Genomic DNA, 25,374 nt, shown 5'->3' on the forward strand with positions numbered 1-25,374 from the left:
GACGGGATGAAACTGCCGGTGCCCCTGCTCCAGCCCTATGTCGCCTTCCCCCGCACCGATCCCAACCCCACCGACCCGCACGGCCACCCCGCGCCACGCCCGTGCGTCGGTGTCCTCTGCATCGAAGCCCTGCTTCGGTTGCAGAGAAGAACGAGCGCCTCAACCCCCCTGCAATGTTGCCTCGCCAGCCCATATCGACCGCCCGGATCCATGCCTCCGCCGCCCTTGCCCATTCCGGTCGGATCCCGCCGGCTGGCCCCCTCCCCGGCCACCGGTGCCCTCGCCGGAGACCACCTGCGCCGCCCGCCAAGTCCCTGCTTCACCCGCTGCTGCCTGCTTCATCCACAGACGCACGCAGCCACATCGACCCAGCGCATCTGTTGACCGCTTCGTCAACTCGGCCTCCCGTGCCAGGCCCAGCGCGCCAGCCTCTACACCGAACGAGCCTCAGCCCACTAGGTGAGGCCAACCCCAGTGCCCAGCCACCCCTGTTGCGGCCCAGTTCTTGTTTTTTTCAGTTCGGCGATTTTATCTAATTTCCAGGAGACCGCAGATTTGCAGAAAAACCCTCCATGTTCATGCATGTAATAACTAACTAACCATGCATCATATGTAAATAATTTATATATTTGAAAATGCTCAGAATTTCATCTAGTTTCATAATATGCTGCTCTCATCCATGTTTAAAATGTTTAACTTGTTGTTTGCATTAATTTGCTTAAATGCCATGCTAAAATGCTTTATTTCATAACTAATTAACCGTAGCTCCGAATTTAATAAACTTTATATGTAAATGGGGTAGAAAAATGCCTAGTTTAACTCGGTGCACTTTGTTTTACTGTTTAACAACATTAAAATATGTTTTAGGGCAGAACAGTAGCTAATTCGAAAAGTGGACATGGAGATTTTCCGGAATAGTTGTTTGTTGTTCCGGCCTCATTTAAACTTGCCTAGATAGGTAGTTTTCATATGCTTCACCCTTGCCATGTTTAAAAAAATTTAATATTGTTGGGTACATAAACAAGAGCGAACTAAATAAATGTTGTGAAGTTTCGTCAATATGCAACTCGTTGCATATTGAGCTCCACTTAACTTGTAGTGTTGTTTGTTGCACTTTGCCATGCCATGCTATTTAAACCGGACATGCATCCTACTTGTTTGCGCATCATGCCATGTTTATGTGATGGTTGTTTACCATGTTGTTTGCTTCTTTCCGGTGATGCTTCTTCTTGTTAGTTCCGGTTATGTTGCGATTGTGAGGATTCCTTCGACTACGTTGGTTCGTCTACTTCATGGACTCCTTCTTCCTAGCGGGATTTCAGGCAAGATGACCATTACCCTCGATATCACTTCTATCTTTGCTTGCTAGTTGTTCGTTCTATTGCTATGTCGCGCTAACTACCACTTGTTATATCATGCCTCCCATATTGCCATGTCAAGCCTCCAACCCATCTTCCTAGCAAACCGTTGTTTGGCTAAGTTATCGCTTTTGCTCAGCCCCTCTTATAGCGTTGCTAGTTGCAGGTGAAGTTGAAGATTGTTCCATGTTGGAACATGATGATTTTGGGATATCACAATATCTCTTATTTAATTAATGCATCGATATACATGGTAAAGGGTGGAAGGCTCGGCCTTTTGCCTGGTGTTTTGTTCCACTCTTGCCGCCCTAGTTTCTGTCATACCAGTGTTATGTTCCTTGATTTTGCGTTCCTTACGGGGTTGGGGATTTATGGGACCCCCTTGACAGTTCGCTTTGAATAAAACTCCTCCAGCAAGGCCCAACCTTGGTTTAACATTTGCCACCTAAGCCTTTCCCCTTGGGTTCTGCAGACTCAAGGGTCATCTTTATTTTACCCCCCCCACCCGGGCCAATGCTCCTCTGAGTGCTGGTCCAAACTAGAGCACCGTGCGGGACCGTCCCTTGGCAACTTGGGTTATGTTGGTACCTGTACGCTTAGCTTATCCGGTGTGCCCTGAGAACGAGATTTGTGCAGCTCCTATCGGGATTTGTCGGCAGAGCGGGCGGTCTTGCTGCTCTTGTTTTACCATTGTCGAGATGTCTTGTAACCAGGATTCTGAGCCGTATCGGGTCTTCCTGGGAGAAGGAATATCCTTCGTTGACCGTGAGAGCTTGTGATGGGCTAAGTTGGAACACCCCTGCAGGGTATAAACTTTCGAGAGCCGTGCCTGTAGTTATGTGGCAGATGGGAATTTGTTAATGTCCGGTTGTAGAGAACTTGACAGTTGACTCAACTAAAATACATCAACCGCGTGTGTATCCGTGATGGTCTCTTTTCGGTGGAGTCCGGGAAGTGAACACGGTTTGGGTTATGTATGAACGTAAGTAGTTTCAGGATCACTTCTAGCTTCTCGACCGTTGCGTCGCTTCTCTTCTCGCTCTTATTTGCGTATGTTACCCACCATATTTGCTTAGTGCTTGCTGCAGCTCCACCTCATTACCCCTTTCCTGCCCATAAGCTTTAATAGTCTTGATCTCGCGGGTGTGAGATTGCTGAGTCCTCGTGACTCACAGATTCTACCAAAACAGTTGCAGGTGCCGTTGACACCAGTGCAGGTGATGCAACCGAGCTCAAGTGGGAGTTTGACGAGGACCTTGGTCGTTACTATGTTTCGTTTCCTGATGATCAGTAGTGGAGCCCAGTTGGGACGATCGGGGATCTAGCATTTGGGGTTATCTTCTTTTCATTTGGATTTGACCGTAGTCGGTCTATGTGTGTATTTTGAATGATGTATGATTTATTAATGTATTGTGTGAAGTGGCGATTGTAAGCCAACTCTCTTTATCCCATTCTTGTTCATTACATGGGATTGTGTGAAGATGACCCTTCTTGCGACAAAACTTACAATGCGGTTATGCCTCTAAGGCGTGCCTCGACACGTGAGAGATATAGCCGCATCGTGGGCGTTACAAGTTGGTAATCAGAGCCATCCCCGACTTAGGAGCCCCCTGCTTAATCGAATCGCTGACGTTGTTGAGTCTAGAACAAAAATGTTTTGAGTCTCAGGATTATATATATCGGAGAGTAGGATTCTTTTTACTCCTCAGTCCCTTCGTCGCTCTGGTGAGGCCCCCTGACGTAGAAGTTTTGACTCTCCTCTCCTCAAATTTCACGAATTTTTTTTAGGATCACGCGGGTATCTTGGAATCGTTCTGATGGTTTTGTGACGAGAACATTGTTCTTGGTGCCTCCTGACATTTAGGGGTTGTGGCAGTGTCCCGGGGAGGTGAGCTCCAAGGTGTTGTCGTCACAATTTTATCGTTGCAGTTCTGGTATACCTGAGTTTCGCCGACATTGAAAATCTCTTTTTATGCAGTTTGTTGGTGAGATCACCTCGACGCCACCCAGTACTGGGGCGGGAGTTCGGGACTATTGCCATAACTCGTATAACGGATGCTTTTCGAAGGTTGAGGTACACGATTTCCGGAGTTTTTCTTGGTTATGTGTTGACGGATGGATACAGCTGGATCTAGGGATTGTTAGTTTGGGTGAGATATATTGCGTCCCATGTATCCCCAACACCAGATTGCATAACCAGAAAGTTTCAGGAGTTTATAAGTGGGAATTCAAGTAGCTCCTAGAATATCTTTCCAACAGACACATGATACGATATGGGATCTATCATATGTTTGTTTCCGGCTTATTCTGCAAGCCAAATCCTTTGTTTTGTTTTGGTTTGTGGTATTCGAGTTGCTTTCAAGTCAAGTGTGGATTCCATACCTCATTCTAAGCGGTGTTCTCATATTTCTATGGGAATACTAATCCTTTTTGATCGTCGAGATTGTCTTGTCAACCTTTTCAACCGGTGTTTTCATCTTCAAGTTATTCCATCCACTCCATCCTTGTAAGATCAACTCTCATCTTCTCAACGTTGTTGTTTTCCCATCCCCATTTATTTTTCTTTCCCGCCCTCCGGCCATTTTGTTCACGGAGTCTGAAGTCGCTAATCGAGTATCCTTCTATTCATGCCGAATGGTCATGCCAATTCTTTTTTCAACCGGCGTGCTTCTCTTCAAGTGGATCCGATCATTTTCAACATTCGCAAGATCAATTCTAAGCTTTTTCTCAACGGTGTTCGTTTCATCCGACCCAAGTTGCCTTTGTTTTCCCACCATCCCACCCTTTTCTTCAAGGACTCAGATTTCTTAACCAAGTATCCATTTTATTGACTGAAGTTTCGTCATTCTTTTCCTTTAATGTTTTTATCTGGTGATTTCTCATGAAGACGCTAAGGAAGCTTCAACTTTATCATTGTTCCATTCTAATTCTCTTCTCCGGTGGATTCAATACAAGCTTTCGGTGTTGATCATACTCCTTTTCTCATTTCAAGTGCTTTCTTATGCCGGTGTATCTCTTAATCACTCACCTCTCGCTTTCCATTTGTTCTGGAGTGCTGAAGATATCTCGAAAGATTCGTTTTCATTCTCAATCCGTTCAAGGTATTTTGAGGTTGTTATCTCAGTCAAGCCATTTAATTCAACCGGTGTAATCTCTCTTTTTAAGCAATTTTTTTCAACGGTGTTTGTTTTGAGTGGGCCCTAACCCACAGGTCTTTTCCAGGATCTTACCTGACTCTTCTAATTTTCCTGGAGCTATTCCCAAATTCTTTTCGAAGTTTGATGTAAGAATGAATTATCATCAGTCATATTCCTTCTCCAAGATCGCTTTCAAATTCTTTTCATCGTTGGTTCAAATTTTCTAATTTTCATTACGGAGTGCCTCAACAATTCATGGTGGTGTTTCTCGTCGTCATTCTCGGATTTTGAAGACCGAAGAAGAGTTTCCCCTAAATCTTGTCCATTCTCTTGAAGATTCATGGTTCTAGCTTGATGCCATCCTCTCATAATTGTTTTCGATTGTGAGAATTCTTTTCACCCATCCGGAGCAATTCAGAAGTCTTTTCAGTTTGATTCTTTGGAGCCCATCATCTCAGAATTATTCATTCCAGCTTTCAGCTCTCGTTTTCCAAATCTTACCGGTGCACCATTCAAGTATTCTCTAATCAGCTCATGATCGCTTCGTTCTATTGTAGCAAATTCCCTCAAGCATTTTCATTCGTTTCTAATTCTTCCCGGTGTTTCGCTATCTTTTCTTTGTTCGTTTTGTTTAAGATTCCTCTCATCTCTATCATCTCAATTCATTTGTTCTTTTCAATTCCTACCGGTGGTTTGTTGAAGACCTTTCCAAGTTTGCGCCATATCTATCTTAATCCTTTCTACGAGAATAAGTAGTATGCCAAATCTATTGCTTGTCATCAATTTAATTTGATGAAGGATAAACATACAATAAATCTTATTCTTGTTTTCCTCAAGGTGATTTAATTCCTTATTCTGGAGTTGTTCATGATATCATTTCTCGGTTCTAAGTTGTTCATCTTTTCTTTTCCGGAGTTTCAAGTTTTCCGCTTTATCTCGTCACAAAGCTCCATCTAAATCATCGCAAGGCTTCACTTTGTGTTTTCAACTTCTCTTTCTTTTTATCATCCTTTTATTACCGGAGTTCTTCATGGAGGCTCTACATGGTGGTTCGTCAAGGATTCTTTTCATTCTTCAATTGTTCTTCAAGATTTCTCTCGAAGTTATGATTCGCCAAGCTATACTCTGAAATAAACATGGTGTTCAACACATGTCTTGTTTTGAGGAGTTCAAGTATTCTTCATCTTGCATTCCGAAGTGCAATTCTTTCTACAATATCTTTTGAGGTGGTGTTATGTCCTTCTTGACAATTTCCATTCATGTTCCATGATTCACTTATTGTCAAGAATGAGGTATTTTAAATCCATCAATCTCTTTGTTGGTGTTATCAATTATATTAGTTGTTTCCGTAGTGGCAGAATTTCGCCTCTATTTTGAGAAGTTCTCCATAAGCCCACTACAAGCTTATCCGTTTCATTGTTGGTTTCCAACAACTCCGTTCTAACCTTCTTGGAAGGGTGCTTTCCAAGATCATTTGTGGCAGAAGTTAGCATTTTCTTCTCCATTCTGTTATTCCAATGATCTATTTTTCTATTCTTTCTTCCGGAGGCATTGTGATGTTGCTCTCTTCACTCATCATCTCGAATTGTGAGGATTGTGTTCTTTTCTTACTTGTCCATTTAACCGGAGTGTTGTGTCTATCATTCCTCTTTTAACCGGAATCTCATCCAAGTGCTTTCATTTGGCAAGTTCATATTCTATCCCTTCCATTTTCAACCGGAGTGTTGTCGTAATTTTTCCTTATCGTTCCTTGTACATCTTGTTGCAACCAGAGTGCTTGCATGTACTTCTTGTCCATCGTAACCATTTTTATTTGTCTTTCAACCTACAAGGTTCTCGTAATGTTCCTTGTTTCCCTTTTCTAACGGAGTGTTTTCAACTTTGTTCATGTTCCTTGTATTATTTTCACGAAATTGTTCAACTTCCAAGGTTCTTTGGTTTCACTCGTTTGTCAAGAAGCAATTTGTTTTACCTCTTCCCCTTCTGTTTCTCTCCGGTGCCATCCTAGATCTCGGAACGAGATCCTCTTGTAGTGGTGGAGTGTTGTAACGCCCCGAGACCGACGCTCCAAAAGACTTCCATATATTTCGTGTTCGCCGTGTGTTTTTTTTGTTTGTTGCATTCATCATGTCATCATTAGCATTGCATCGCATGTTTTCTAAAAAACTTGCACCCGTTGATAGTTGCCGCTTCTTCCTCGTCTCTGTTGACCTTTCTCAAGACCGACCATTCGTTTGTTGCCCGACCGTTTGACCCTCTCTACAGAATACTCAAACCCCTCGCGTGCGTGTCCGAAACTTCTCCGAACCCGACCCGGGCAGTCATGACCGTTGGATTCGGATCATCCCCAAACATCTATAAAACATCTTCAATTCTTATTTAGGCTTTCCTAACCTATTTATTCCGGACCGGCCGATTACAATCGGAGGGACCGAATAGACCCTAAGATAACCAACCACCTATATAAAGAACCTAACCCTAGCTCTAAGCTGTCCCAGCCATCCATTCCCTCACCCGTCGCCGCCACTCCGTTTTCCTCAGGATCCCTCCCGATCTAGCCGACCCGACCATCTCCCTAGTTTTCAGCGCGGGCCAACCACCTCCTTCCTCCTGTCCTCGAGCTTGCCGGAGGCCTCCGATGCCGCCGGAGCAGCAGCAACAACAGTCCGGAATAGCGCCGCCCATGGCCTCGTCTCCGGCCAGAACGAGCCTCCCCGTGCTCCTCCACCTCGCCTCGTCGTCCGACGACCGGCGCCGCCGCCGGCGACCACGAGATAAGCTCCGCTGCCCTTCTCCTCCTCCTGTTGTTTCTCCGCCTCCCTCGTCTTACCTCCGTGTCTCTCTTTCTCTGTTCAAACAGGAGCGCTGCCAACTGTCCTTGCCACCACCGCACCTCGCCGGATCCGTGACACCCACCATTGACCTGCTCCGTTCCGGCCAATCCTCGGTGAATCCACCCCAAGCCTCGCGCCATCACCCACCGAAGCCAGACAGCGCTGGATCCCTTCCTCCTGACCTCCTCGGCTCCGGCAACCAGGTCATGCCGCCGCTCCCCGTGCCTCCTCTCTTTTCCCTGCTGCTCCTCTCTGAACTTACCCCGCCATGGCCGCCTGTCTGCAGGTCGCCGATGCACCCGACGGGATGAAGCTGCCGGTGCCCCTGCTCTAGCCCTGTGTCGCCTTCTCCCGCACCGATCCCAACCCCACCGATCCACACGGCCACCGCGCGCCATGCCCGTGCGCCGGTGTCCTCTGCATCGAAGCCCTGCTTCGGTTGCAGAGAAGAACGAGCACCTCGACCCACCCTGCAATGTCGCCTCGCCAGCCCATATCGACCGCCCGGATCCGTGCCTCCGCCGCCCTTGCCCGTTCCGGTCGGATCCCGCCGGCTGGGCCCCCTCCCCGGCCACCGGTGCCCTCGCCGGAGACCACCTGCGCCGCCCACCAAGTCCCCTGCTTCACCCGCTGCTGCCTGGTTCATCCACAGATGCACGCAGCCACATCGACCCAGCACATCCGTTGACTGCTTCGTCAACTCAGCCTCCCGTGCCAGATCGCGAGGCCCAGCGCACCAGCCTCTGCACCGAACGGGCCTCAGCCCACTAGGTGAGGCCAACCCCAGCGCCCAGCCAACCCTGTTGCGGCCCAGTTCTTGTTTTTTTCAGTTCGGCGATTTTATCTAATTTCCAGGAGATTGCAGATTTGCAGAAAAACCCTCCATGTTCATGCATCTAATAACTAATTAACCATGCATCATATGTAAATAATTTATATATGTAAAATGCTCAGAATTTCATCTAGTTTCATAATATGCTTCTCTCATCCATGTTTAAAATGTTTAACTTGCTGTTTGCATTAATTTGCTTAAATGCCATGCTAAAATGCTTTATTTCATAACTAATTAACCGTAGCTACGAATTTAATAAACTTTATATGTAAATGGGGTAGAAAAATGCCTAGTTTAACTTGGTGCACTTTGTTTCACTGTTTAACAACATTAAAATATGTTTTAGGGCAGAACAGTAGCTAATTCGAAAAGTGGACGTGGGGATTTTCCGGAATAGTTGTTTGTTGTTCCGGCCTCATTTAAACTTGCCTAGATAGGTAGTTTTCATATGCTTCACCCCTTGCATGTTTAAAAACATTTAATATTGTTGGGTACATAAACAAGAGCGAACTAAATAAATGTTGTGAAGTTTCATCAATATGCAACTCGTTGCATATTGAGCTCCACTTAACTTGTAGTGTTGTTTGTTGCACTTTGCCATGTCATGCTATTTAAAACGGACATGCATCCTACTTGTTTGTGCATCATGCCATGTTTATGTGATGGTTGTTTAGCATGTTGTTTGCTTCTTTCCGGTGATGCTTCTTCTTGTTAGTTCCGGTTATGTTGCGATTGTGAGGATTCGTTCGACTACGTTGGTTCGTCTACTTCATGGACTCCTTCTTCCTAGCAGGATTTCAGGCAAGATGACCATTACCCTCGATATCACTTCTATCTTTGCTTGCTAGTTGTTCGTTCTATTGCTATGTCACGCTACCTACCACTTGTTATATCATGCCTCCCATATTGCCATGTCAAGCCTCCAACCCACCTTCCTAGCAAACCGTTGTTTGGCTAAGTTATCGCTTTTGCTCAGCCCCTCTTATAGCGTTGCTAGTCACAGGTGAAGTTGAAGATTGTTCCATGTTGGAACATGATGATTTTGGGATATCACAATATCTCTTATTTAATTAATGCATCTATATACTTGGTAAAGGGTGGAAGGCTCGGCCTTTTTCCTGGTGTTTTGTTCCACTCTTGCCGCCCTAGTTTCCGTCATACCGGTGTTATGTTCCTTGATTTTGTGTTCCTTACGCGGTTGGGGATTTATGGGACCCCCTTGACAGTTCGCTTTGAATAAAACTCCTCCAGCAAGGCCCAACCTTGGTTTAACATTTGTCACCTAAGCCTTTTCCCTTGGGTTCTGTAGACTCAAGGGTCATCTTTAGTTTACCCCCCCGGGGCCAATGCTCCTCTAAGTGTTGGTCCAAACTAGAGCACCCTGCGGGACCGTCCCTTGGCAACTTGGGTTATGTTGGTACCTGTACGCTTAGCTTATCCGGTGTGCCCTGAGAACGAGATATGTGCAGCTCCTATCGGGATTTGTCGGCACAGCGGGTGGTCTTGCTGGTCTTGTTTTACTATTGTCGAGATGTCTTGTAACCGGCATTCCGAGCCTGATCAGGTCTTCCCGGGAGAAGGAATGTCCTTCGTTGACCGTGAGAGCTTGTGATGGGCTAAGTTGGGACACCCCTGCAGGGTATAAACTTTCGAGAGCCGTGCCCGCGGTTATGTGGCAGATGAGAATTTGTTAATGTACGGTTGTAGAGAACTTGACACTTGACTCAACTAAAATACATCAACCGTGTGTGTATCCGTGATGGTCTCTTTTCGGCGGAGTCCGGGAAGTGAACATGGTTTAGGTTATGTATGAACGTAAGTAGTTTCAGGATCACTTCTAGCTTCTCGACCGTTGCGTCGCTTCTCTTCTCGCTCTTATTTGCGTATGTTAGCCACCATATTTGCTTAGTGCTTGCTGCAGCTCCACCTCATTACCCCTTTCCTACCCATAAGCTTTAATAGTCTTGATCTCGCGGGTGTGAGATTGCTGAGTCCTCGTGACTCACATATTCTACCAAAACAGTTGCAGGTGCCGTTGATACCAGTGCAGGTGACGCAACCGAGCTCAAGTGGGAGTTTGACGAGGACCTTGGTCGTTACTATGTTTCGTTTACTGATGATTAGTAGTGGAGCCCAGTTGGGACGATCGGGGATCTAGCATTTGGGGTTATCTTCTTTTCATTTCGATTTGACCGTAGTCGGTGTATGTGTGTATTTTGAATGATGTATGATTTATTAATTGTGAAGTGGCGATTGTAAGCCAATTCTTTATCCCATTCTTGTTCATTACATGGGATTGTGTGAAGATGACCCTTCTTGCGACAAAACCTACAATGCGGTTAAGCCTCTAAGTCGTGCCTTCACACGTGAGAGATATAGCCGCATCGTGGGCGTTACACTTCGGCTTCACGTTGAAGACTTTGAGCCACAGCCCGAAGTGGGGTTGGATGCGCAGGAAGGCCTCGGACACGACGATAAATGCCGAGATGTTGAGGAAGGAATTCAGGAACAGATCATGGAAATCTATCCCGTAATAATACATCAGCCCACGGGCGAAAGGGTGGAGTGGAAACCCTAGCCTGCGGAAGAAATGGGCGATGAATACTACCCTCTCGGTGGGCTTCGGCGTAGGGACAACCTGTCCCTCGGCCGCCAGACGGTGGGCGATCTCCTGCGCCATATATCCGGCCGCCCGAAGCTCAGTAATGTCCTCCTCCTTGACGGAGGAGACCATCCACTTGCCCTGACCTCCGGATCCGGACATGGTTGCTTGACTGGAAAGGAGATGAGAGCTTGGGCGCTGGAGCTCGAGATTGGAAAGGCGGAGACAGAGAGAAGGCGTGAGAGAGGAAGAGGGAACTGTTATCCCCTTATAAAGGCCATGAATGTCAAGCGCCTCCTCACTTGCCTTAAGATTCGCCTATTCCCAAGGGCCGTATAAACGGCACGGTTGGGTTAACCATGCCCGCATTGATGAGAATCCCGCGATAAGGGGACACGACCTCTGCTTTGACAAGACGTGCCAATAGCAACCGCGTCTCGAAACATGGAGCGGCAGAAGAGAAACGGTTCGAAATTATGACCAGATTGACGTAATATCGTGCTGCGGAAAAATTGTCAGCGGATGGAACTCATGTAAAAATATATTCTCTCTGCGGTTTTGTATGGTGTGTGTGACAGGTCCGGATACTATCATCGCATCTGAAGACTATCTTGGAGTTCGGAAAAAGGGGAACCCGCCTTGCAATGCCGAAGACAATCTGCACGTCGGACTCCTCGTCATTGAAGCCAGGTTCAGGGGCTACTGAGGGAGTCCTAGACTAAGGGGTCCTCGGGCGTCCGGCCTGTTATCCATGGGCCGGACTGATGGGCTGTTAAGACATGAAGACCGAAGACTGTACCCGTGTCCGGATTGGACTCTACTTGGTGTGTAAGGCAAGCTTGGCAACCGACTATGTAGATTCCTTCTTATGTAACCGACTCTATGTAAACCCTAGATCCCCCCGGTGTCTATATAAACCAGAGGGGTTAGTCGGAAAGGATATATTCATTACCATAGTCATACAGGCTAGGCTTCTAGGGTTTAGCCATTACGATCTCGTGGTAGATCAACTCTTGTAATAATCATATTCATCAAGATCAATCAAGCAGGAAGTAGGGTATTACCTCCATAGAGAGGGCCCGAACCTGGGTAAAACATCGTGTCCCCCGTCTCCTGTTACCATCGATCCTAGACGCACAGTTTGAGACCCCCTACCTGAGATCCGCCGGTTTTGACACCGACATGCGCACAAGCCTTTCTTCCGTCGGTCCGCGCTCTGCTGCTTCACCGCAACCGTGGTTGAGCCTCGCCACGCCCGTGCTGAGCGCCGGGCCGCCCTTGGCACCCGCGTCGTCAAGACGGCGCCCGTTGGCGGACCTCCCCGCCGTTCTCCCTCACCCGCTGCCAACGCTGCGACCGGCCCGGTCAGGAACGAGTAGCAAGCTTCATCGCTGCACTCTTCCGTGCGGCGAGATGGACGCACCGCCACCCTGTCGCTGACTTCGGCCAGCTCATCATCCCACGCCCGTCGCGCGCCCACGGACGCGCAGGCCGCGCTGCCCATGGCGCGCGAGCTCCTGCGTTACCGCCCGGTCGACGACCTCTACGAGGACTGGATGGACCGCATCGCCGAGCTCGTCAGCGCCGCTGGGGGCTCTCCCCTACCATCTCTCTCGCTGCCTCGCCCTCCTCCAGCTGCGGGTGACGTAGCTCATGGAGTGCCTCCACCACCTCCGCATCAAGACGGCGCCCTCGCACCAAGACGCGCGGTCCCGTGGCGTGACCCGCCACGCCGAGCACCCGCGCACGAAGAAAGAAGCTGCCAAGAAGTCCCTCGGCCGCAACAAAATGCTCCTGCGCTCCCAGCACCACTGCGTCGAGACCGCGTGCCGCCGCCGGCGGCGGCTTAAGGACATCAAGATCAGGCTCCGCCTCCGCGGCGGGCTCCGGTGACCACAGCAGGCTGCCGTGCCTTCACCCCCGAACTGTGCAGCGTCGTCTGGCCCGGCAAGTTCAAACCAGACATACCTCCATGCTACAACGGCACCCCCGACCCCGCGGAGTTCCTGCAGCTCTACGAGCTGAGCATCGAGGTGGCCAGTAGCGATGAGAAAGTCATGGCGAACTGGTTTCCCATGGCCCTTAGATGGCGCGCACTCGTGGCTCCTGATCTTTCCCACGGGATCGATCTCCTCCTAGGGCGAGATGCGCGAGCGCTTTGTTGCCAACATCCAAGGAACTCGCGACCGCCCGCCAGCCGCGGGTGACCTGCGGCACATCAAGCAGCAACCACGGGAAACTCTGCAAAAGTACATCCAGTGCTTCAACAGCGTTCGCCTCAAGATCCCCAAGGTGATGGACGAGGCCATCATCTCCGCGTTCTCTGATAGCTTCCGCGACGGCAAGATGAAGGAGGAGCTCGCCATCCACGAGGAGCTATGCACGACCCTGGAGATGTTCAACATGGCGACCAAGTGTGCAAGAGCTGAGGAAGGACGCCTTTCCCTCCTCGAGCTCCCAGCTGCTGACCAGGAAGATAAGAAAGCCAACTCTAAGGACGTGAAGCGCAAGGGAGTAGCCGTGCTCGCGGCTGAGCCGGATACGAAACGCGGCCAAGACCACCCCGAGTCGTCCAAGCGTAGCCATCCATTCTACGCCTTCCACAACGTACACAGCCACAACACCAACGACTATCAAGAGCTCAGGGCCATTCGAGATGGACGCTTCGGTCGACGCCCCGAGCGCAGCGACCGGGGCTACAGCCGAGGAGGAGGACGAAGTGGAGGATGTTGGGACGACCGCGGCCCCCGCCAGGAGTGGCGCGACCGCCCTCGTGAGGACCGCTGGCAGGACTAGCCTCGTGAGGGCGCCTGGAGGGAGCATCCTCGTGAGGACCTCCCTCCGCTGCTGCCACCACCGAGGTGGAATGACAACCATCATCCGGACGAGGGGGCTTGGGGCTTCCAAGAGCCTCGTGCCATCGCCTGCATCTTGGGTGGTGCCCAAGCCCCAGCCTCTCAGCGCATCTTCAAGCAGTTTGCTCGTGAGGTGAACGCGGCCCTTCCCAGGCTCGAAACCACGCGCCCGCTCAGGTGGTCCAAGTGCGCCATCACCTTCAGCTCGTCAGACCAACTCAAATGCACGCCAACTGTCGGCGCCCACCCGATGCTCTGCTCACCCGTCATCAGCAACGTTCAAGTCACCAAGACCCTCATCAACGGCGGCGCAGGGCTCAACGTCCTGTCCGTCGAGACGTTCGACAGCCTCCAAGTACCATACGATCAGCTACAACCTACCAAGCCTTTATCAAGAGTGGCCGACTGCTCCACCACCCCGATAGGGCAGGTCCGCCTCCCTATCACCTTCGGCCAGCGTAACAACTACCGGACCGAGCTCATTGACTTCGACGTCGCCCACATCCGCCTGCCATACAACGCCATCCTTGGGTATCCAGCCTTGGCCAAGTTTATGGCAGTAACCCACCATGGCTACAATGTCCTTAAGATGCCAGGGAGCGGCGGCATCATGACGGTCCCCTGTGAAGAAAGAGATGCGGTGTGCTCCCTCGAGCACGCTTACCAAGCTGCAGCGGCCGAAGACCCTGACAACGAAGGCACCCTACACCCTCCTGAGGCCATCCCCAAGAACAAGAAGCAGCTACTCCACCCAGCGTCTCAGGAGAGCGGCGTTTCCAGCGGCACCACCTTAGGATCTGCGCCTGCGGCCGGGGCGCCTCCCTCCCTCGCATAGGAAGGGGCACCCAGCTCCCTCCTCAGGCTAGGCTCGGGGGTTCTCTTCTGGAGGGCCTCAGACCTAGCCAACGTCACGAGGGAGGAGCTCGGGCACCACGTGGAGGTGTGCTTCGCTGCAGGTTTCCCTCAAGAGGGCACGAGGCGTGGAGCGCCTAGTGCTCAGGAGTTCATCACCAAGGCGACCCAGGGGCTTCAAGAGGCAAGGACCATACGCGACGACCGCCGCCCACCACCCGGTGCAGCACCCCATCCTGGAGAGGACGGCGGGCTACGCGTCTGCGTCAACATTCCAGGGCTCAATAGTGCCGCATCTCAGGGACGTTTCTGGCCTTCGCGCGTTGGACGGTGTGAGGGTCCACCTCACAGCTATGTCCGGATGCCATTTGGCCTGCCGAACGCGGCTGCCACCTTCCAGCGCCGTTTGTGGAGCATCTTGGCGGCTCAGGAGGCCAGGCATCACGCTGTCCTGGCAGGGATCGCGACAGTTCTTCAGGAGCCACCTGGGCCTATGGAGCCTCCCGGGGCTCAGGACCCTGGCGGCTTGTGAGGAGAAACTTCTTCGGCACGCATCTTTGGCTACTCCGACACCACTTCAGCTACGGTATTAGGTGACTCTTTCCAGTTCATTCAGTTGGGGGCACCCTTCGAGCAGCATTATCCCCAAGTCACATGGGCCTGTCCCTGCGACGTGTATCTCTTTGCATCTTTAGCTTACTCTGTTGGGAGCGCCCCTCGGGCTGCATCATCCCCAGGCCGCTCGGGTCCGTCCCAGTGGCATGTATCGTTCTTGCATCTATCTGAGCTAACTTGCCTCATTGCTTGAGTCCTTTCATGATTATCACCTGCTTGCCTGTTACCCAACGCGACCACCCGTGCTGTCGATCGGCCCCCCTGCTCATCCCGCAACGGGGGCTACTCATGCTGGCATGGCGCTTGTGCTCGGGTCCATCCCTGCAACACCAACAAACCTGAGCGGTCGAGCTCTGGCTCGCGGCATGCCCCGCACACGTCACCTCACCAGGCCCTCAGTGCCTTCATCTTCTTGCGGAACGACCAGTGGCAGACCGGCAAGCACGGTTGCAATATGCATTCCTCCCTCGCGCTAACCTGCAGGAATCTGCGGAGGTTGACATCAGGTGGCACTGCGGGCTCCTTCTTTTTTCACGCAATTCGCTTGCGCGTTAAAGGGGGCTCCTGAGCATCGCGACTCAGGAGCTCTTACTGGCTCTCCAGCCCTCACCCCCTGGCCTTGACCATGGCATCGCGACCTGGCATACCAGCGGCGGCTGAGCTCGCTCGAGGGCCGGGACCCGAGGACGTAGAGCACATAGAAGGACGTGAAAGGAGGGGGAAGCTTGCGCGAGCCTGACCCAGCTGACGCATGAATCTGGCACTGCACAAGGGATCGACTCTGGACCGCTAAGATAAGTCTCGCACTCAAGCCAGCCTAGCGCCGCGACACAGGATTCCCATCTCTTGCAGCCTTGCTACGGCAATGCCGCCTTCCTTTCCTACCTTTAGGTAGTTTCTTGCACGCTAAAGGGGAGCTCTTGAGCATCGCGCCTCGGGAGCTCTCACTGGACCTCGGGCCGCTCACCTCCTGGCCTTGACCACGGCATCGCGACTTGGCATACCAGCGATGGCTGCAGCCTGCCTGGGGACTTGGACCTGTCGGCGTAGGGCACTAAGCTACCGCGAGGTTGGAAAGGGGGGACCGAGCCGAAGCAAGACACGTGATCATAAATCTTCATAATAAGGATGATATTAACACAAAAGGCATTACAGACCCTTTACACGCCCCCATGGGGTTCACCTCGATTCCTCGCAGGGAACAAAAGAAGAAGGTTCCTAGGAGCCGTATCTACAAGCGTCACCGCCGACGCCATCATCAACAGTGGGCCATGGGAGGTCGGCGCCAACCCCATCCAGATCAACGGCGGCGACGGGAGGACGTCGTTGCCGCGCTCCGGGCACGGCGAGAGCTCGGGGGCATGTAGTTGTCGTCGCTCGTCTCTGGAGTCTCGTAGGGCTCAGGAGAGTCGCTGGACTCCCAAGCGCTGTCGCTGCTGTCGGAGGAACTGCCGGCAAGGCCGTGGCGGGCCTGGCTCCTGCCGCTGCACCATCCCGACGGCCCCCTCCAGGGCAACACTCCAGCCTGTGGCCTTCCTCGTTGAAGACCTTGAAGAACATCGTGGAAGCGCCATCGTAATCGAAGTGGATGGCGAGGGCGCCCTCCGCGCGGCAAGCGCGGGCGACCTCGCCCCATCCACGGGTCATGAAGATCTTGCCCGGGGATACGACCTCAACCTCCGCTCCTGTCACCGGGGCGTCGCACTTGGCGTGCTGCAACCACAGCTCGAGTGGCCCCCTCGGCGGCATCTCTTCGGTGAAGAATTGCGGGAATCGGATCCAAGAGCGCGGAGGCATCGCAGCCCACACCACGAGTTCTCGCGAGGAGCCCTCGGCGTGAGTTCGCGGGGCAGCGGTGCGCACCGCCACGGCACGGCCACCGCGGCCAGGCCGCGGTTGGTGTTGGTCGCTGCCTCCTCCTTCGGAGCCCTCTACCTGGGTGTACAAGGGCAGCGGATAGCCGGTGGGAGGTCATTCGTACCAAGGCCTTGTCACCTCCGGTCTCACGACGACGTCGCCAGGGCGAGCCAGCCTCTTCTTCGGCGGAAGCGGCCCTAGCTCTTCGCGAGGGGTCTTCCCCTTCTCAGCGGTGGAGAATCTCCGTATCGGCGCCATGAGTGTCGCTGCAAGGCGACGGAGCAAGGAGGAGGAAGAGGAAACGGGCGAAATGGAGGAATAAATGAGCAGCAGGGGCTCCGCCCCCACTCCTCATTTATAGCCTGAAGGAGGCCAACCGCCGGCCTCCACCATCGAAGGTAATGATGGCTTTTCTTCTGCATGCAGCAGGGACTCATGAAGTCGGGCAGTTGCCGAGGCGGCGTGGGGAAGCAGAGACGCCCATGTCCCGTCAGTCACCACGCGTCAATCAAGGCCGCAGGCTATTGGGGCCCGCGGTGCTCCACACTTTCCCCTTGGCTTCGCCTCGAAGCCAACTGCGAGCGCGCCTTGGGCCCGGGGGCTACTGTCGGCGTCCTGGGAACGGGGGTACACAGACTTGCCTGCCTACGGCCCAGAGCGTGGCTTAGTCAGTGGCCTGGTACGGCCCATCTTCATCAACAACCACTCAAGACCCTCGCGAGGGTCCAAGCCTCGCGAGGCGGACGACGCCAAGAACTCCTCAGGGTCAGCCTCACTAGGCTGGCTCCCGAGGAGCAGAGATATCTATGCAAGGGGCACCTTGCGAGGTGCACGTGACGTGAGCCATGACGATCAAGGCCAGGCGGGCGCCAGCGGGCGCAGAGTACCAGTTGCATCTTTGGTGATAAAGGGGCAAGCGTAGGCGAGGAGTCCTGAGGCATCAGGCAAAGGTTTCCATATCAGTGCAACAAGACCAAGACCAGTAGGACGGCAGGACAGAGGTCACCGGGGAGCCCACGGCGGCGTCACCACCAGAGCCTTTGGCAGGCGAAGACCACCTTTTGTCAGGATAACTTGTACTAGTTGTCTCCCTTCAAAATTGGCCACTGTGGGATCCCTTCCCGCCTAACATTTGGTAAGAGGACCAAGACCACTATAAATAGGACAAGCCACCATCGTAGGAGGCAACTAATCTGGGAACTGATCGGTGGACGGATCATTCAGATCTACCTCACACACACAAGCTCCTCGAGCTCAAAAACACCTCTCCTCAGGAGGTTGTTCATACCTTGTACTTGTTCATCCCCAGCCTACAAGGCAATCCACCACACCACACTGGAGTAGGGTATTACACCACAACGGTGGCCCGAACCAGTATAAACCCTCATGTCCCTTGTTCTTTGGGTTCAGCGAGCTAGGCCTTGAGATCATTGTGCGAGCGAGCGAGGGAGAGACAGATCTTCGTGCGCACCCCAGTGTTTGAGCCTCAAGGGTTTTCCGGAACCCACAATCCGACAATAGCCAGGAGGCAACCCGACCTGATTTGTCTGAAATGACCCTGGGTCACTAAGGAACCGACACATGTCCAACGGTCGGATTTCAAACACACACGACAGCTTTTCTTGGGCTACAAGCCAAGCTGACTCATCCAGCTCTGGATAAGATTTGCTCTCATTGTCTTCGTTCGAAGACATAGGATTTTGGTTGAGCATCACTTCAGTCACTCTGACTTTGTTCACTTGGACCCCACTTAACAGTATGGTGGTTCCTATGACTCAACACAGAAGAAAAGGAAACTACAAAACGACTATGTCTTCGCACTCCATAGTCTTCAAGTGAATGTCTTCACATGTCATAATCTTCATCGTGAATGTCTTCATGAACCACCATTGTCTTCAATGTCTTCACACATTTTTAGGGGTCATCTCTGGTAGGTAAACCGAATCAATAAGGGACTACTACATGTGTTACCCTGCAATTCTCACAAACACATTAGTGCCTCAACCAAGTTTGTCGTCAATACTCCAAAACCAACTAGGGGTGGCACTAGATGCACTTACACACCTGGAACACCACAGCATAATGGTGTGTTCGAACGTCGTAACCATACTTTATTAGATATGGTGCGATCTGTGATGTCTCTTACTGATTTACCACTATCGTTTTGGGGTTATGCTTTAGAGACAGATGCATTCACATTAAATAGGGCACCATCTAAATCCGTTGAGACGACACCATATGAACTATGGTTTGGCAAGAAACCTAAGCTGTCGTTTCTGAAAGTCTGGGGTTGCAATGCTTATGTGAAAAAGCTTCAGCCTGATAAGCTCGAACACAAATTGGAGAAGTGCGTCTTCATAGGATACCCAAAAGAAATTGTTGGGTACACATTCTATCACTGATACGAAGGCAAGATATTTGTTGCTAAGAATGGATCCTTTCTAGAGAAGGAGTTTCTCTCGAAAGAAGTGAGTGGGAGGAAAGTAGAACTTGATGAGGTAGTTGTACCTTCTCTCGAATTGGAAAGTGGTTCATCACAGAAATCAGTTCCAATGATGCCTACACCAATTAGTGAGGAGGCTAATGATGATGATCATCTAACTTCAGATCAAGTTACTACCGAACCTCGTAGGTCAACCAGAGCACGTTCCGCACCAGAGTGGTATGGTAATCCTGTTCTGGAAGTCATGTTACTAGACCATGACGAACCTATGAACTATGAGGAAGCGATGATGAGCCCAGATTTCGCGAAATGGCTTGAAGCCATGAAATCTGAGATGGGATCCATGTATGAGAACAAAGTATGGACTTTGGTTGACTTTCCCGATGATCGGTAAGCCATAGAAAATAAATGGGTCTTCAAGAAGAAGACTGACGATGATGGTCATGTTACTGTCTACAAAGCTCGACTTGTTGCGAATGGTTTTTGACAAGTACAAGGAGTTTACTACGATGAAACCTTCTCACCCGTAGCGATGCTTAAGTCTGTCTGAATCCTATTAGCAATTGCAGCATTTTATGATTATGAAATTTGGCAAATGGATGTCAAAACTGCATTCCTTAATGGATTTCTTAAAGAAGAGTTGTATATGATGCAACCAGAAGGTTTTGTCGATCCTAAAAGTGCTAACAAAGTGTGCAAGATCAAGCGATCCATTTATGGACTGGTGCAAGCCTCTCGGAGTTGGAATATACACTTTGATAGTGTGATCAAAGCATATGGTTTTATACAGACTTTTGGAGAAGCCTGTATTTACAAGAAAGTGAGTCGGAGCTCTGTAGCATTTATAATATTATATTTGGATGACATAATGTTGATTGGAAATAATATAGAATTTTTGGATAGCATAAAAGGATACTTGAATAAGAATGTTTCAATGAAAGACCTCGGTGAAGCTGCTTATATATTGGGCATCAAGATCTATAGAGATAGATCAAGACGCTTAATTGGACTTCCACAAAGCACATACCTTGATAAAGTTTTGAAGAAGTTCAAAATGGATCAGCCAAAGAAAGGGTTCTTGCCTTTGTTACAAGGTGTGAAGTTGAGTCAGACTCAATGCCCGACCACTACAGAAGATAGAGAGAAAATGAAAGTCATTCCCTATCAAGGTTGTCAGAATCGCGATTCTGTTTTACGATTCTATGACTTTACGATCCAAAGTAACCCCTCTGATTCTACGATTTTAGTCTCTAGAATCTACGTTTCTACGATCCTGATAGTGAAGATTCTATGATTTGCGATCCTACCAACGGAGCTCTGATTTGATTCAGAATCACGATTCTGACAACCTTGTTCCCTATGCCTCAGCCATAGGTTCTACAATATATGCAATGTTGTGTACCAGACCTGATGTGTGCCTTGCTATAAGTTTAGCAGGGAGGTACCAAAGTAATCCAGGAGTGGATCACTGGACAGCGGTCAAGAACATCCTGAAATACCTGAAAAGGACTATGGATATGTTTCTCGGTTATAGAGGTGACAAAGATTTTGTCGTAAATGGTTACGTCGATGCTAGCTATGACACTGATCCAGATGACTGTAAGTCGCAAACCGGATACGTATTTATATTGAATGGTGGAGCTGTCAGTTGGTGCAGTTCTAAGCATAGCGTCGTGGCGGGATCTACGTGTGAAGCGGAGTACATAGCTGCTTCGGAAGCAGCAAATGAAGGAGTCTGGATGAAGGAGTTCATATCCGATCTAGGTGTAATACCTAGTGCATCGGGTCCAATGAAAATCTTTTGTGAGAATACTGGAGCAATTGCCTTAGCGAAGGAACCCAGATTTCACAAGAGAACCAAACACATCAAGAGACACTTCAACTCCATCCGCGACCAAGTCAAGGAGGGAGACATAGATATTTGCAAAATACATATGGATCTGAATGTTGCAGACCCGTTGACTAAGCCTCTTCCATGAGCAAAACATGATCAGCACCAAGACTCCATGGGTGTTAGAATCATTACAATGTAATCTAGATTATTGACTCTTGTGCAAGTGGGAGACTGAAGGAAATATGCCCTAGAGGCAATAATAAAGTTGTTATTTATATTTCCTTATATCATGATAAATGTTTATTATTCATGCCAGAATTGTATTAACCGGAAACTTGATACATTTGTGAATACATAGACAAAACAAATTCTCCCTAGTATGCCTCTTCTTGACTAGCTCGTTAATCAAAGATGGTTAAGTTTCCTGACCATAGTCATGTGTTGTCATTTGATGAATGAGATCACATCATTAGGAGAATGATGTGATGGACAAGACCCATCCATTAGTTTAGCATAATGATCGTTAAGTTTTATTGCTATTGCTTTCTTCATGACTTATACATATTCCTTTGACTATGAGATTATGCAACTCCCGAATACCGGAGGAACACCTTGTGTGCTATCAAACATCACAACGTAACTGGGTGATTATATAGATGCCCTACAGGTGTCTCCAAAGGTGTTTGTTGGGTTGGCATAGATCGACATTAGGATTTGTCACTCCAAGTATCGAAGAGGTATCTCTGGGCCCTCTCGATAGTGCACATCATGATAATCCTTGCAAGCAATGTGACTAATGAGTTAGTTACGGGATGATGCATTACGGAACGAGTCAAGAGACTTGCCGGTAACGAGATTGAACTAGGTATGATGATACCGACGATCGAATCTCAGGCAAGTAACATACCGATGACAAAGGGAATAACATATGTTGTCATTGCGGTTTGACCGATAAAGATCTTCGTAGAATATGTAGGAACCAATATGAGCATCCAGGTTCCACTATTGGTTACTGATCAAAGATGTGTCTTGGTCATGTCTACATAGTTCTCGAACCCGATGACGATTTGTATTATGAGTTATGTGTTTTGGTGACCGAAGATTGTTCAAAGTCCCGGATGAGATCGCGGACATGACGAGGAGTCTCGAAATGGTCGAGAGGTAAAGATTGATATATTGGATGATGGTATTCGGACACCGAAATGGTTTCGGAGTGGTTTGGGTATTTTTCGGAGTACCGAGGGCTTATCGGAACCCCCCAGGGAAATAATGGGCCAACATGGGCCATAGGGGAGAGGGGAGGTAGCCCACAAGGGGTGGTCACGCCCCCCTCCCAAGGGGAGTCCGAATTGGACTAGGGGAGGGGGCGCCCCCCCCCCCGTTCCTTCTCCTCTTCCCTCTCCTTCCCCCTTTTCCCCCTCCATGAGAAGGAATAAGAGGGGGGGTGAATCCTACTAGGACTGGGAGTCCTAGTAGGACTCCCCCCTCTTGGCGCGCCCACTATGGCCAGCCTCCTCCCTCTCCCTCATTTATATACGTGGGCAGGGCACCCCTTGGAGACACACCAATTGTTCCAAGCCGTGTGCGGTGTCTCCCTCCACAGTTTACTCCTCCGGTCATATTCACATAGTGCTTAGGCAAAGCCCTGCGCGGATCACATCACCGTCACCGTCACCATGCCGTCGTGCTGACGAAACTCCCCCTTAACACTTTGCTGGATCAAGAGTTCGAGGAACGTCATCGAGCTGAACGTGTGCTGAACTCAGAGGTGCCGTATGTTCGGTACTTGATCGGTTGGATCGCGAAGAAGTTCGACTACATCAACCGCGTTAACCTAACGCTTCCGCTTCCGGTCTACGAGGGTACATGGACACACTCTCCCCCTCTCTTTGCTATGCATCTCCTAGATAGATCTTGCGTGATCGTTGAAATTTTTTTGAAATTGCATGCTACGTTACCCAACATAGACATGACCGACACACCTCTCAGGTCAATAACTAATAGCGGAAACTGGATGCTCATATTGGCTCCAACATATTCTATGAAGATCTTTATCGGTCAAACCATTATGACAACATACGTTATTCCCCTTGTCCATTGGTACGTTACTTTCCCGAGATTCGATCGTCAGTATCCACATACCAAGTTCAATCTCGTTACTGGCAAGTCTCTTTACTTGTTCCGTAATACATCATCTTGTAACTAAATCATTAGTAACTTTTCTTGCAAGGCATCTTATGATGTGCATTACCGAGAGGGCCCGGAGATACCTCTCTGATACTCGGAGTGACAAATCCTAATATCGATCTATGCCAAACCAACAAACACCTTCGGAGATACCTGTAGAGCATCTTTATAATCACCCAGTTACTAGTGACGTTTGATAGCACACAAGGTATTCCTCCGGTATCCGGGAGTTGCATAATCTCATAGTCGAAGGAATATATATTTGACATGAAGAAAGCAATAGCAATAAAACTGAATGAAAGTGCAACTATCCATGGGTGGTTTTGGTAATTCCTAACAACATATAGCTCATTGAACTAATGCTCTTTCAAGATGATCATTTCAGAAAGTTTAATGATTGGCATGGCATGGATTAGGAATGTGGACCCCTCTAAATGCTAAGGACACATATTGGCTCAAGATCAAGACTCTACATTTTCATTTTAGTGATCCAAGATCACATTGAGTCCATAGGAAAAGCCAATACTATTAAAAGGGGATGTGGTGTTGCTCAATGGCTTGCTTGCTCAAAATGCTTAGTGATATGCTCCAAAAGCCCTCAACCACTTTCTCATTTCCACATATGTCCCAAACCAAAAGTCAAACTCGGCCCCACCGATTTGATCTATCCGACGCCACCGAGTTCTTTTGACATAGCCACTGCCAGAAACCCTAGTCACTTCGGTCTCATCGATAGGGATCTCGGTCTCACCGAAATGGGATTGCAAACTCTCTGTTTCCCTTCGTAACGTTTCGGTCCAACCGAGATGAGCGATCGATCCCACCGAGTTCGCAATGCAAACTCTCTGTTTCCCTTTCGTAACATTTCGGTCTCACCGAAATGAGCGATTCGGTCCCACCGAGTTTGCCTGACCAACCCTCTGTTTGTGTATTACAGAAATCGGTCCCACCAAGTTTATGTGATCGGTCTCACCGAGATTACGTTATGCACTAACCCTAATGGAATCGGTCCCAGCGAGTTGACATGTTGGTCCCACCGAAAAGCCTAACGTTCACATTTTGAACATAATCGGTCTGACCGAGTTTCATGATTCGGTCCCACCGAGTTTGGTGAATTGTGTGTAACGGTTAGATTTTGTGTGGAGGCTATATATACCCCTCCACCCACTCTTCATTCATGGAGAGAGCCATCAGAATGTGCCTACACTTCCAGCATACATTTTCTGAGAGAGAACCACCTACTCATGTGTTGAGACCAAGATATTCCAATCCAACCACAAGAATCTTGATCTCTAGCCTTCCCTAACTTGCTTTACACTCAAATCATCTTTTCACCAAATCCAAATCTTTGAGAGAGAGTTGAGTGTTGGGGTGACTATCATTTGAAGCACAAGAGCAAGGAGTTCATCATCAACACACCACCTATTACCTTTTGGAGAGTGGTGTCTCCTAGATTGGTTAGGTGTCACTTGGGAGCCTTCGTCAAGATTGTGGAGTTGAACCAAGGACTTTGTACGGGCAAGGAGATCGCCTACTTTGCGAAGATCTACCCTAGTGAGGCAAGTCCTTCGTGGGCGATGGCCATGGTGGGATAGACAAGGTTGCTTCTTCGTGGACCCTTCGTGGGTGGAGCCCTCCATGGACTCGCGCAGCCGTTAACCTTCATGGGTTGAAGTCTCCATCAACGTGGATGTACGATAGCACCACCTATCGAAACCATGGAAAAAATCTCCGCGTCTACATTGCATTTGCCCTCTCCAAACTCCTCCCTTTACCTTCATGTGCAAGTGTTTTACATTCCGTTGCTATACTCTTAGACTTGTATGTGTAGGTTGATTGCTTGACTTGTGCTAAGTTACTAAAATCTGCCAAGACTTAAAATTGGGAAAAGGCTAGATTTTTATTTGGTCAAGTAGTTTAATCACTCCCCCTCTAGACATACTTTCGATCCTACAAGTGGTATCAGAG

Source organism: Triticum aestivum, chromosome 1D (genome assembly GCF_018294505.1).
Source record: "Triticum aestivum cultivar Chinese Spring chromosome 1D, IWGSC CS RefSeq v2.1, whole genome shotgun sequence".
Classification (NCBI taxonomy): Eukaryota; Viridiplantae; Streptophyta; class Magnoliopsida; order Poales; family Poaceae; genus Triticum; species Triticum aestivum.